Genomic DNA, 15,088 nt, shown 5'->3' with positions numbered 1-15,088 from the left:
AGGAACTTAGGACCCAATTCTGTTAAGCTAGCCTTTGGGGTAACCCCTTAGGAATCCTAGCACTGGCAGCACAGTTCTTTGCAATATTTCCCTTAGCTGACTGCTGACGGATTTAGAATACATCCTCCAGACTCTAAGAATAGCAAAGAATATGATAAGACAGCCCTTCTGTGTGGAAATTTTTTCTCTCTATCTCTATGTAGCCTTACTCAGTGTTTTCTACCCAGACATGGCTAGTTCTGGAACTCTTTTCCTATACAAAACTAACTCCCTTTCTGGAACCTGACTCCACTACTCTCAGACTAACTCCAATCTCCAGTCTGCCCTCAGCTCTAGGGAGCTCTAGGATTGGGGGAAACATACCAGGTGACATGAAGTAAGGCCTCTTATAGGCTAGGAGTGAGAGGAGGGCTCGCATGAGGTACCCTTGACAGGGATTGGTCTCAGTCAGCTTACAGAATAGGATAAGACATCCAATCAGCCAAGAAGCAGTTAACTTTTTTGTTACTTTTCCCTGCATCTGTACTCGGTGGTGTATTAGGAGACAGTGATGCCAAGTGGTGGGAGTGCAAACTAATGCTTTAAGGGTATAAACCCACACACCGTATACACAGCGTATTTACTGCTGCGATACGCAGCGAATACGCAGCAAAAACGCAACAAATACGCAACAAAAACGCAGCAGATTAGATCTAAATAACTGAACTCAGCATTAAATCTTCACCATCAAACTGCTGCGTATTTGTTGCGTATTTGTTGCGTATTTGCTGCGTATACGGTGTGTGGGTTTGTACCCTTAGTCTCAGAGCATACACATACAATAAGTACCAACCAACACATGTTGCAATAAAGCAGTGGCACACACGCTCTGGGACACTGCACTATGGGCTATACAATGGCATCATTCATTATGACAACATTATGACAAGGAAAGTAAAGAAAAAAAAGGAATTCGGAGAGACCACAGTAGAGCGCCATTTTTTTTTTAAACCGGCATAGCGTGTGTGACCTTAGGTGACAAATATTGGAGTAGCTTGAGTTATGTAATGATGTGGAGGAGAATCGTAAGCGATTGCTCCGCAGAGAAACATGGTGGATTACGAAGCTGGAGACTCTCAGTCCCAATGGACTTAATGAAGTCTGCAGCTTCAAAGCCTTTCTATAAGTATGCATGCGTAAATGATATACATCTGGATTTATTATTGTATTCTCTTTCAGTATGCATCATGCGTCTATTATTTGTACATTATAATGTCTGTGGGGTATGTAACCTATGATGATCCTTGTCAGTCAGGATCACGTGAATTCTGTTAGATTTTTAAGGCGTTCCTTACCTGTATGTCCTCGCGCATGAGGAAGGAGGAGCTTGTCCTCCGAAACGTCCGCCCTGAGGTTGGATGGTTTGGACTGAGAGGAAAGCACGTATCAGCCTGTGAGCACCTTATTACCTTGTCCTGTACGAGTAACCGAATTAAACAGTAAATTTATAAGCGAAGTCAGCACTCTTGTGAGTATATGTTCTTGCAATTACGGAGAGCAAACACAGAAGAACTGCAACACAAGGTATTTCTCGTACGCTGTACACATCGTGTTTTACAATATCATTCATTATGATACTGTGAGCTCCGAAACTTTTGAATTACTGTACTAACTCAAACCTTTACTATATTAGTACAGGGGAGATCATGTTGTTTGAGCTGTTTTTATTGGGGGGGGGGGGGGGCATGGCAAGTTTCCAGGACTATATTAAAGTAGAGGTACCGTATTTTCCGGCGTATAAGACGTCTTTTTAACCCCAAAAAATCGGGGTTAAAGTCGGAGGTCGTCTTATACACCGGGTATGGTCGCCCCATACGGTGAGGGGGCTCAAAAATGGCCCCATCCCCACCGTATGGGGCAACCACTACAAAAAGAACAAGTCTTTAACTCACCTAGGGCCCGTTCTCGGCCTCCGCGCGCCTCCTGCACCTTTCCCGGCACAGGGAGTGTGGCGTATATTACCTGCGCCAGGGACGGTGATTGCCGAACCTCTCACAGGCAGCTGAGCGTCTCATCGGAGATGCTCGGCTGCCGGGAGAGCTTCGGGAGAATGAGAGAGGCTTCAGGAACTTCCGACGCCTTGCTCATTCTTCCGAAGCTTATCAGCAGTCAATCGTCTTCAAGCCTTTTTTTTTTAAATTTAGCTGCAGTTAACATTTTCCGGCGTATTTTTAACTACCGTATTTTCCGGCGTATAGGTGACTGGGCGTATAAGACGACCCTGACTTTTATGCAAATTGTAAGGGGTCGTCTAATACGCCCAGTCGCCTTATACGCCGGAAAATACGGTAGTTAAATTATTTTAACATTAAACCAAAAGCAATTCCAGTCCATTTTCATACATTCCCTTTAAATTACAATACTAGTTACAGCCCATAGGCTAGAGCGGCACTGGGGAAAAAAACAGCAGCCCCCTTTTTTCCCTTTAACATGATTCCAGTTGACATCTACATCCTAAAGGATATGTATTTAGGGGAAATTGAGGAATTATTTTTTATTAGAAATATATGAGAATTTACAGGAAACTATTTATACAATTTATATTAATTTATATTACACATATTTTAAAATATTTTTAGTGCCTTTTTTTTTATTTTATTTGTATTATTTATATTATACAATTATCCAAATATTTTTCAGTTTTCAATCTGGCCACTAGGCCTAATAGGAAGCTGACTGTTATGTACAGATCACTTTTCTACAGTCTCCTCTTTATCATTACATAGACAAGATGGGATAAGTCCATTCACAATAGGTGCCGATCACAGCAGCCCACTGACCACTGCAGAAAACTGATATGTCAGTTCTTCGTGCGGCCGGATGGAATGGTATACGCTCTGGCCGGGATTCTATCTATTCACATACAACGTATGTTTAGCATAAATCATGGCCATTGTTGCCAATTGCAACAACGGCCATGATTTATGCTGAACATACGTTGTGTGAACATGCCCTAAAAAAGTAACATGTTTTAATATGGAGGAGCTATATAACAAATCACCACCTTTCCGCTACAAAATAAGTGGGCCCCTTTAACCTTATTGGTTGAACTTGATGGACATGTGTCTTTTCTCCACCGTACTAACCATGTAACTATGTAACCTCTGGGCCTTGTGGCAGTGACTCTAGGAGAAGCTTCAATTTAGCTCGATACTGAGTAATAAATCATCATAGACCCAAAGGGGTCTCGTTCATTGTCACCTCTGCCTTCCAAAGAATGATAAGCGTGAGTCATGCCGCAGGGTAGGAAGAGTTAATATGAGGTCTGACACATTCGATTTCTCATCTCCTCATCCCTAAGAATCCCAGAAGAGAAGAGCAATGTGTTGTGTGCACTTGGCATGTCTCCGCATCTTATGGGGTTAATGATACATAACACAGTTTTACCCACAGTTTTGTCAATTTCACGCTTCCGTAAGGAGTTTTCCTTCATAATAGTGAGAGCCTCTCTGTGTTCCAGAATCTTGGAGATGGTTTTAGCTGTATAACAGATGTCACTGCTAATGCCTTTTTTTGCTTTTTTTCCCCATAATTTGCATGCGACCCATCAGCAGAGGTCTACAAGAAATAACAATGACCTTTACAAAGTAATAAAGGAAAATTATAATCACTGCGCAGACCTGTTTATGCCATTTATGCAGAATCTATCTATATATCTCCTATCTATCTCTTTGTGGTGTACCCCTCCGGTGGTATGGAGGAGATGCGGCCGGTCACTAGTCAGATGGTGAAGTGTGACGCCAGCTCTATGGTGGTTGGCCGAGATAAAGCCGGGCCCAGTGATGTTGTGTCGTGACGCCAGTGCTGGTTGGGCACACAGGTGTGCTGTGCTTTCATTTTAAAGGGCCAGTTGTACCTTGTTCCCCTGTGGACAGGGACCTGCCGGGTTGTTGCGGGGTCCCTTGGGCTGTTATCACGGTGGTCCGGAGTGGAATGATGACCCACCCGGACTATTGGCAGTGCCAACCACAGGAAGGCGAGATGACCCAAGGAGTGTGTGTGTACTGTGTTGGTGCTTGAGGAATCATCATTTCTTTATCATAAATTAAATCTGTTTACTCTGATGATACTTGTATGCAGCAGATCATTCAGCTTTGCATTGACAGAGTGCTTTATACTAGATAAAACACTTGATAGTTCAGGATCCAGATCTGTAGTAAGCGAGTAGTGCAGTCGTGAGGACTGAGTTGCGTGTTGAGAAGTTTAGAAGAATCAGAAGATTAGAGAGGAGGATGTCGTGAGAGTCCCAACCCAAGTAGTACTGTGTTCTGCCGGGATGTTGGAGGTAGAAATAGAAGAATACTTCTGCCCGTGTTTTGACTCTTGAGTCTTCGCACCACCTATTGCCCTACCAGTGTCGGGGGACCCATCCTAGGGGTTGACACAAGCCCAAGACCTTGTTACCTTGTTCATAGGCTTCTAGCAACTTTGCTCTATCCTGATCAGTTCCTTTACTTTTCTTTATGAATACTGTCCTGCATTGTTACTCTCCTTGTCCTTTGCGTGGGTTAAGATGATCTCTGACTTGTCCTTTCTAGTGAAGGGTTTAACACTGCATAGTGTTGAGTGGAGTTACTTGAGAAGAATCTGTAGGTTGCATGTGCCTAGGCTGCACACTGAGACTGGGGACCTGGCAGAGGGCCAGGGCCCAACTGGACGGCTGTAGGGAGCATTCTAGCTTGTGTCCTTCCTCTACAGAGTCTAGCGACAAAGACCTCTACACTCTCTCTACCCACATGACCTCCTATCTACAGCCCCTGTAAGGTGTGCTGTGAATGGGTAAAGGGTGCATATGTAAGAAGTAAAGAGAGAAATGATAGGATAGAAGAAGAAAACACGCTCATTGGTCTACAGATCCATGTGACCTATATATATATAACTAAAAAACCTTTCAATATTACAGCTGTGCAGTAACTAAGTAAATATACTTACAATACCGACATCAAGTGGATATCTATCTATCTATCAAATCAAATCAAAAAAGCTTTATTGGCAGGTCCAAGTTACACATTAACATTGCCAAAGCATGTGGAAAATAGGGGGTTGAGGAAATGGGATTCACCCGGGAATCGGTGTATGGGGGTTCATGATGTATCATGATGGGGGGGGGGGGATACATTCAGGGTCAGTGTATCAGAGTCCATGCCCTATCAGGGTCGGTGTATAGGTGTCCATGACATATCACGCTCCTCTCAGTCTATGGCAGGCGCTGATATATTGTGCCGTTATAGTCGCTGTGAAGTCTTCCTCTCCCAGCAGGATGGGCAGCTTCTCTTCCTCCTCCATGGTGGTGAAGCCTGGGAGGAGATCAGAGAGTCTCCTATAGTGAGTGGCCCTCACTGCTGAGTATTTGGAGCAGTGTAGTAGAAAGTGGGCCTCATCCTCCACGGCCTCATGGTCGCACTGCTGGCACAGTCTGCTCTCTCTGGGGATGTTGGTTTCAATGGCCAGGTTGTGGGAGCTCAGTCTGTAGCGGCTCAGGCTCAGGGTTGGGAAGCTCCTCCAGGTATGGGGCCAGTCTGTATTCCCTCTGCAGGCTCTGGTACACGGCCAGCTTCTGGGATGCTCTGACCTCCTCCCTCCATTCTTGGACATATTCTTCTTGTCTCCTCTTTATTGTGTTCCTGATTCCGGCTTTTGTGAGGTGAAATGGGGTGCTTGTCTGGTTGGGCTGCGTTCCAGTAGGTATTTTTTGGGGCTCTGCTTTGCCTGGGGCCCCTTGGTGTAGCAAGGCTTTATGGTGATAGGATCCTTCGCTACTACCATGTAGGTTGCCCGAGAATGACAGTGCCCTCTTCTGGATAGTTAGGTATAGGGATAATCTGCCCAGCTCTGCTCTACAGGCACACTTAGACTTGCTCCGATGGACCTGGAGGAGATGCTTACAGAATTCCAGATGGAAGATTTCTGTTGGGCTGAAATCCCATTTTGACCAGTCGGAATATGTTTGAGGACCCCAGACTTCAGACGTACAGGAGAATTGGTGCAATAATGGAGTCGAAGATTTTAAGCCAAACCCTAACAGGTGGCTTAAAGGGGTAGTGCGGCGATAAACATTTATTCACAAAATAACACACATTACAAAGTTATACAACTTTGTAATGTGTGTTATGTATGTGAATGACCCCCTTCCCTATGTTGCCCCCCACCCACACTAGACCCGGAAGTGTGGTGCATTATACTTACCGCATTCGTGTCGACCACCGCCAGCAATCTTGTGACAATGACGTCATCTTTGGGAGGCCAGCCGGACCGCTCCAGCCGTCCCTCATGCCGGCCCCCCTCTGCTGTGTCATCAGCTGCTCAGCCGCGATTGGCTGAGCACAGTTATACATGAAGGACGGCTGGAGCGGTCCGGCCGGCCTCCCGAAGATGACATCATTGTCACAAGATGGCTGGCGGGGGTCTACACGAATGCGGTAAGTATAATGCACCACACTTCCATGGGTGGGGGGAACACAGGGAAGGAGGCCATTCACATACATAACACACATTACAAAGTTGTATAACTTTGTAATGTGTGTTATTTTCTGAATAAATGTCAAGCGCTGCACTACCCCTTTAAGGTGGTAGGATTGTCTTCTGATGGAGTAGAAGGGTTTGCAGGCTTTGTCTCTCAGCATCTTGATAGCAGATTTGAAGCTCCCGGTCTGTTCTATTATCAGGCCCAGGTAGGTGTAGCTGCTGGTGGCTGTAAGGGGCTGGTTGTGTAGCGTGAAGTTGGGGGACCTGGCTGACTTTGTTTTCCTTCTCTGGAACACCACAGTGTTGGTCTTCTTTAGGTTGATGGGTAGAGCCCATGTGGTGCTGAACTTCTCCAGGATGGCTAGCTGGTCTTGGAGACCTTTTTAGTTGGTGATAGGAGGAGAAGGTCATCTGCATACAGAAGGAATTTCTCCTCGGTGTCATAGAGGGTGAGACCTGGTGTTGGGGAGGACTTCAGGGCTACTGCCAGCTCATTGATGAAAAGTGTTGGGCTGAGGCAGCAGCCTTGCCTGACTCCTTGGCTCTGCTGGAAGTAAGCAGCTCTCTTCCTATTCACCTTCACATAGCATTGGTTCCCAGTGTAGGAACTTTTGATGACATCATAGGTCTTTCCCCCTATTCTGTTCTCCAGCAATTTAAGAAGCAATCCTGGGTGCCACACCAAATCGAAAGCCTTTTTGAAGTCCACAAAACAGGCGTATATTTTTTCTTTCTTTGTGTTGTGGACGTGGCTCTTGATGAGGCGGTGCAGGGTATAGACATGGTCCATGTTGCGGTGGTTTGGCATGAACCCTACTTGGCTTTTGCTGAGGACATTGTGCTGGGTGAGGAAGCTGAGGATTCTCTGGTTCAGGATGTTGTTGAAGAGTTTCCACGGGTTGCTGCTGACACATACCCCTCAATAGTTGTCCGAGTCGTGCCTGTCCCCACTCTTGTGTATTGGGGTTATGACACCTTGGTTCCAGGCACGAGGGAACTAGCCAGAGCTCAGCACGATGTTATACAGTTTTGCTATGGCCGCCTGTATTGCTGGTGGGCTGTACTTAATCATTTCGGGTGGGATGCCGTCAGTACTGCTGGCTTTCTTATACCTTATAGTGGATATTCTCTCTGAAATCTCTTGCAGTGTTATAGGGGAATCCAGAGGGTTTTGAAAGTCCTTCAGTATCTCCTCCATGGTCTTCAGTTTTGATATAATTTGTTCTTGGTCCGGGTTCCGTTCCTGTTTTGGGATGACTCCATAGAGGTTTTTGAAATATTGGAGCCAGATGTTGCCGTTCTGAATGTGGAGGGTGTTTTTCTTCCCCTTTGTGCCCAGGTGGTTCCATAGTTCCCAGAAGGAGTTTTCTTGGAGGTCGTCTTGGAGCTGGGTGAGTTTAGTTAAGGTGTATTGCCTCTATTGTTTTGTATTGCCTTTGTATTGTGTCATAGGCCCCCACAGTTTGGTGTTTTGGGGTCTCTGTGCTTTTTATTTGAGGCCGATCAGATTTTCTATCTATCTATCTATCTATCTATCTATCTATCTATCTATCTATCTATCAAGGAATACTGTGATATCTATCTATCTATCTCCTATTGAATTCAGCTCTGCTACATGCACCTGACATTGTATGAATTATACTATGATTGTGCTCTGGTATACTCTAAATCTTTGGAATCCTGAGTGGTAACCCCACTGTGTTGCAGATAATTGTGTGTTTATTACCATTAGATAAGCCTGGCGGTGGTGTAGGTAGCGGCACAGGTGCTCCGCCGTGTCAGCCTTCCTGATAAATGTTTGTGTTTGGAGCTGTCATTGTTTAGCATATGTTTCCCGTATGAGGCAAGCTGCAAGGTGAGTGTTGTGAGCAATATTCTCAGTGTGAGGGCTCCTTGTATGAGCGGCGGAGGAAACGCTGGCTGGTAAATAGGCTTCCAGAGCCGGGATTTTCTGTGACAGCGGCGCTGATCTGTGTTTGGAGGAAAATGACAGAAGATGTAATCTCTGGAGCACATGTCACTTAACCACAATGCTGCTCCGCACAGTAATGATACCTTTAGAAGGACGCCCAGGTACACCATCAAATAAAGCCTCTACTTTTCATCTTTGTTGGATTTTTTTTTTTTTTTATAAAATGGCAAGATATTACATTTAGGCTTTTTATGCTATTATAGTTAAGTCAGGTGAATATTAACAGAAATACTGCAATGTTTAACCCACTGAGTATTATTTTTTAACGTCCTTTGGAATCCTTGGATGGATATACTGCCAGCAAATACAGAAGCAATGTACAAAGATTGTAGTCATCCACTGCCAATGGCACCAGGGATGATCCACCCAAGGATGCTCTAGAGGGCCCAGTCACAACAATGGGTCCTATAGGTCAAGCAGAAGACAACCCCCTTTGGAGCCACAACTACCGTATTAGATATTATAAGATATATCTTGTGTATACAAAGTTTAGGATGCTGTGAACATGCATGTGCATGTTCCTCCATTCTCCATTGGTAGATTAAAGGGGTTATCCAGCGAAAATCTTTTTCTTTCAAATTAACTGGTTTTAGAAAGTTATATAGATTTTTAAATTACTTCTATTTAAAAATCTCAAGTCTTCCCATACTTATCAGCTGCTGTATATCCTGCAGGAAGTGGTGTATTCTTTTCAGTCTGGCACAGTGCTCTCTGCTGCCACCTCTGTCCATGTCAGGAACTGTCCAGAGCAGGAGAGTTTTTCTATTGGGATTTGCTGCTGCTCTGGACAGTTCCTGTCTCAGACAAAGGTGGCAGCAGAGAGCACAGTGTCAGGCTGAAAAGAAAAAAACATTTCCTGTAGGACATACAGCGGCTACTAAGTACGGGAAGAATGGAAATTTTTAAATAAAAGTAAATTACAAATCTATATAACTTCTATCTGAAACCAGTTCATTTGAAAGAAAAATTTTAGCTGAATAACCCCTTTAACCCAAGACCAACTCTTCCAATTCCAGTTATGCCCTCAGTTAGTCATGGCTTGTTGGTGCGGGCCTTTACTGCACTTTGCTCCTGGTTGCATTGGTTTGATTGGTGCTCCTGGAGGACATCAGTTTGGCGGCCTATATAAAGCAACTGCAGCCTAACCACCTTGCCCATGTCTTAACCCCTTAACGACGGGGTACTCCCCCATCTCCTCGCTAGGGGAGTTCAGAGGGGGGCCGCGCAGCGATCCCAGGTGCTATCTGCAGCCAATCGTTGCTCCTGCTAATTAAGACCGTTAAATGCAGCTGTCAAATATGAGGGATCAGTGTAGCTATATTGGAAGTTCCCCAGGGGGACTTCTGAATACTGTACAAGTTTAAAAAAAAACCTCCCCTAATAAAAGTCTGAATCACCCCCCTTTTCCCATTTTATAAATAGGCATCTCGCATGGTAAATGGCGTAAGTGTAAAAACCCGCCAAAGTGCAAAATTGCGCATTTTTGGTTGCATCAAATCCAGAAAAATTGTAATAAAAAGCAATCAAAAAGTTGCATATACGTAATCAAGGTACCGATAGAAAGGACACATCATGGCGCAAAAAAATTACACCTCACACAGCCCTATAGACCAAAGGATAACAGCGTTATAAGCCTGGGAATAGAGCGATTTTAAGGAACGTTTATTTTCTGTAAAAGGTTTTATTTTTTTTTAAAAGCCATCAAATAATATAAAAGTTATGGAAGTTACATATCATTTTAATCGTACCCACTTGAGGAACATTTATAACATGTAATTTAACCATAGGATGAACAGCAAAAAAACGAAGCCCCTCCAAATAAAAAGAATTGTGTTTTTTTTTTTTTCAATTTCACCGCACATATAATTTTTTTTTTTGTTTTGCAGTGTATTTTATGCAAAAAATAAGTCTGCCATTGCAAAGTAAAATTAGTGGCGCAAAAGATAAGGGCTCATGTGGGTCTTTAGGGGAAAAATACAAGTGCTATGGCCTTTTAAACACAAGGAGGAAAAAATGAAAATTGGCTCCGTCATTAAGGGTTTAAAGGGCATTTGTCACCTAAATGTTCTGTTACTGATTAGAGTCAGATACGAAAACGTGTTCTTTTATTCTAATTTGTTTCTATTTTCTCACTTTAATTTTTATTCATTTCACTATTTGTACATTGTTATGGGGGCTGCCATATTGTCCGGGCTGTTTTTTAACAATATTTAGTGACATTCTTTACAGCAAGACTCATGGACATAGACAACAATAGACAGACTCTGTCTCTGATTCTGAATGTGAAACATCATTGAGCATGCTCTGTGACCATTGAAAAAGATCATTCCACAGGGAGCTGCCATTGTCTTGTATTCATGTGATCTACCTATTGGTGTCACATGTCTCTGTAATGCTGTACAGGTCACTTTACAGCAGCCTCCTCTTATCACCACAGACAGAACAGGAAGTCTCAGCTTAGTTTTAGCCCCAGTGGTGAGAATGAAAACTACAAGATTTCCAGATTTTTTTTTATAATATATGATACTTATAATATATGATACTTATGATACATATAATACTTTAAAAATATGTTTAACATAAAAACTTTATTTAAACAATAAGTGATCTTGTGATGACACATTCCCTTTAGGGTCATCCTATGCTTGGATCTTGGTCTTGATTGTTACTTTGGATTGGTTTTTAGATTCCATTTCTGTTTTCCCTTTTGGGTTTGTTACCTTGTACCTGGCCCTCAGACCCCTGGTCTTTTACACATTCTCTGGCTGGTCGCATCCGTACCACATTTTTGGTGATGTTCCTAACTAAGCCATAGTTTCATGAAAGTTCCCACCACCAACTGATTTAGGAACATGTCTGGGGAATTGGTAGGGTACATAACTCCTCCACTCCAAACCAATTGTGAATGTTATGTGTTCTGTATAAATGGCGGCATCTGAATTATTTCATGTGCTTGACCCATGACACACAGCAATAGCTTTTGGCTGGAAAGGTCTTGCCATTAAAATTTTTCTCTATGTGATTCCTACTCCTGGCTTTGTGTAAAAATATTGAAATTTTTGCAATCCGTTTTTTTTCCCATCCATTTTTTGCGAAAAACTTTCATTATTAAAAAAACTGATCAAAACAGATAATTTTTTTTTTAACGGACACAAAAATGAGGTCGACTACAATTTTGTGTACGTTAAAAAGAACGGATCCGTTTCGATCCCTTTTTAGGCTATGTTCACTCTACGTAAGTTTCCGGCCGTAGCGCGCTCCGTGAATAAGCAGCCAGAGACTTACGTAGTTTGCGTACAATGGAAAGTATACGATCTACGGCTGCACAGTTCACACTATGTACGAACTTACGCCCGGATCGTATGCGGCGCCGTAAAAAATGAACCAGACCATTGTTTCGGGACCTAAATGCTGTAACTTACGCCTGTAGCGTAACATGCGGTCCCGTACGGAGTGGTGATTTCTTCTTTTTTCCACTTTGATTTGCCGATCCAAAAGGTTCTGTGGGGTGTCCGGGGCTAGGCGAAGATTTCCAAGTAAAATACCGCTGTCAGATCGCTACGTACGCCGCTCGGGAAGCGTACGTAGCTTACGGGCGTAAATTCGCGGACTGTACGTAGCCGGCCACAACTTGTGTAAATTCCGTCTGGAGTTTTACACGCATATGTCCGGCCGCGAACATATACGGCCGGACATATACGTAGTGTGAACATAGCCTTATAATGGAAGTCAATGGAAAACAGGTTAAAATGGATGCACGCAAATGCATGTTTTTTTCATCGTTTTTTTGCAAAAAACGGATGAAAAAAAAACGATTGCAAAAACATAGTGTGAACCCAGCCTAATTTGGTAATCACTTTAATATGTGTGTATGGGAGTACTTAAGGGACATGTACCACTTAAATTTTCTTTTACTAATTAGTGTCAGATATTAAAACCCATTCTATTACTCTATCTGTTTCTATTTTCTGACTATACCATTTTTTTATTTTACTTTTTGCACATAGTTATGGGGGCTGCCATCTTTTCTAAACTGTTTGTATAAGCTTTTAGTGAACTGCTTTACAGCAAAATGGATACAGTCTGTCCCGTTGAGATGATTGTGAACTATGACTGGGGTCATTCCACAGGGAGCTGCTATTGCACCCTCTATCTACTGGTGTAATGCTGTATAGATGACTTTACTGCAGCCTCCTCGTATCACCACAGACAGAACAGGAAGTCTCAGCTTTGTTTTAGTCCCAGGGGTGAGAATAAAAACTGAAAGAGTTCCATATTATATTTGTTAGGTACAGGACTGGAGGACACAAGACAGGTGAGGCCCTTACACTGACACTCGCCCCGCTGACCCTGCCTGCCTACTGAAACTGCCCTAAGTTGCAGAGAATAACTGGGCGACAGTCCCTAGCCTGAACAGGTGTAACACAAAATGCAGACAAGACAATAACTCGATAGCTCGGGGTCAGAGAGCAAGGTCAGTAATAACCAGTCGGTGCGGTACAAAATAGGAAGTAAAAAAAGGAAGGACATACAGGGGAGGATATTTATGGAGGATGGCGTCCTAGACCTCTATGCAAAGTTGACTGGTGGTGGCGGCTGCCAGTCAGTTTATGAAAATACATTACACCTGGGCTGATCATCTGGGGCAGTGAAGCCTCGGCTGCAGCAACAACAAATGTGATGCCACCACGTTGCCAGGGATGCCGTTGGCACGTTCTAGCAACCCCCCATACGCTCCAGCGTACACTTGCAGGAGGCCTGCCATATGCAACGGCGGTGCTGGGAGCTGAATGTGACGGCCGTCTCCTGACAATTTTATAATATAGACATAAAAATAACAAAAATTTGAAAAAAGTCACCAAAAGTTCTTAAAAAAAATATGTTTAACATAGCAACATAATTTAAACAATAAGTCATATTGTGATGACACATTCCCTTTAAGTGTGCATTAATGCATGCAGTGGGAGTGCAGAAGTATGTTTTTGCCTATTTGGTGAGCATACTGTATGTACGGTATGTGTATATATATCCATGCATGTGCTTTTATAGTATATGTATACAGTAAATTCCCTTTGAGTGGCATTAGAAGCCTTACCTATTAGTGATAAAAGGCACCGTACAGGGTCTCTATAGGCTCTGTACAATGCCCATATTACTTCTATACATTGCACATAGAGCGCCTTATAAGATCCTTCTATGGCATCACACTTAGCGCACCCCTTATCTCATACACATGCAAATACCGGATGATAAAAGCTTCATGAAGTGGGGGGATTCGTGAAATCTTTGCAGCGAGCCGATCAATTGATTTTAAAGTTTGATGTAGTTATGTTAAGAACAAAAGTAATGGAAACAAGAACAAAAGAACAAAAGCAATGTAGTCGATGTATAATGTAATAACATGGAATCTTCTACAAGAAAGCGAGTGGCCGTGAGGGATTGTAAGAACAAATACAGCGGAGGAGATCAGATTGGATCAGCTAATGTACAGAATATTCAGCCGAAAGAATATGGAACCTGAAAACCAAGATGATAAAAAGAACAAAACCATCAATACATAATTCTCTACATTCATTGACTGGTGATAGTTAATTATAAGACGGCAGAACTTCATATCTCTATAGGATGGGGAGCGCTTACACAGTACATAATAACGGGAATGCTACCACGACAGATTGCTCAAAAATACACAGAATTAATGTGTGTAATGAACCAGGACTAATGAGCTCAGATCTTCAGCTTTCAAAGAACTTCACTCCGTTACGGGCAAGTTAATACTTTGATACAGAGAAATCTTTTTAGAGAATATTGCATCAGAAAATTAAACATTTTTTACATCTGGTTTTTATTATAAACATATTTAGCAGATTTTTTTTTATTTTTATACGTTATTTTTATTGCAGTAAAAAAAGCATATTGTAGAATCCACACTGGCTACTATAAAAGCTACAAAAAGATACTTTCCTGTTTTATACAGCTTGTTTGCTTTGCTGAGAAGAAAGAGACAGGATGAATAGCCCTGTTTTATGCTGCTTATGTGTTAGCTTTACTGTGTAGATGGGGGTCGAATGCACAGAGCCCGGATTACTTGTTATCTTTACTGTGGAACAGAGACAAGATGCAGATATATGCATATTATATGAATCTTACTTTTAGCTTAAGGGTATAAACACACACACACACTGTATACACAGCATATTTACTGCTGTGATACGCAACAAATACGCAGCAGATTAGATCTAAATAACTGAACACAGCATCAAATCTGCACCATCAAATCTGCTGCAGATCTGCTGCGTATTTGCTGCGTATTTGCTGCGTATACGGTGTGTGTGTTTGTACCCTTACTGTGTAGATGAGCAGAATGAAAATAGCCCTATTTATGCAGCTTCCTTGTTAGCGATGTTCAGAGTCCTGTTTTATGTATCTTACGTTTAGCTTTACTGTGCAGATTGGTGCAATGAAAAGAGTCTTATGCAAATTACTTTACTGTGTAAACAGAGACACCATGCACAGAGTTATGTTTTATGCACCTTACTTGTTAGCTTTACTGTGTGGACAGGGGCAGTAAGCACAGAGTCCTGGTTTATGCAGCTTACTTGTTAGTTTTAC

The sequence above is a fragment of the Dendropsophus ebraccatus genome, chromosome 7 (assembly GCF_027789765.1).
Source record: "Dendropsophus ebraccatus isolate aDenEbr1 chromosome 7, aDenEbr1.pat, whole genome shotgun sequence".
Lineage (NCBI taxonomy): Eukaryota > Metazoa > Chordata > Amphibia > Anura > Hylidae > Dendropsophus > Dendropsophus ebraccatus.
This window is presented reverse-complemented; position numbering follows the sequence as displayed.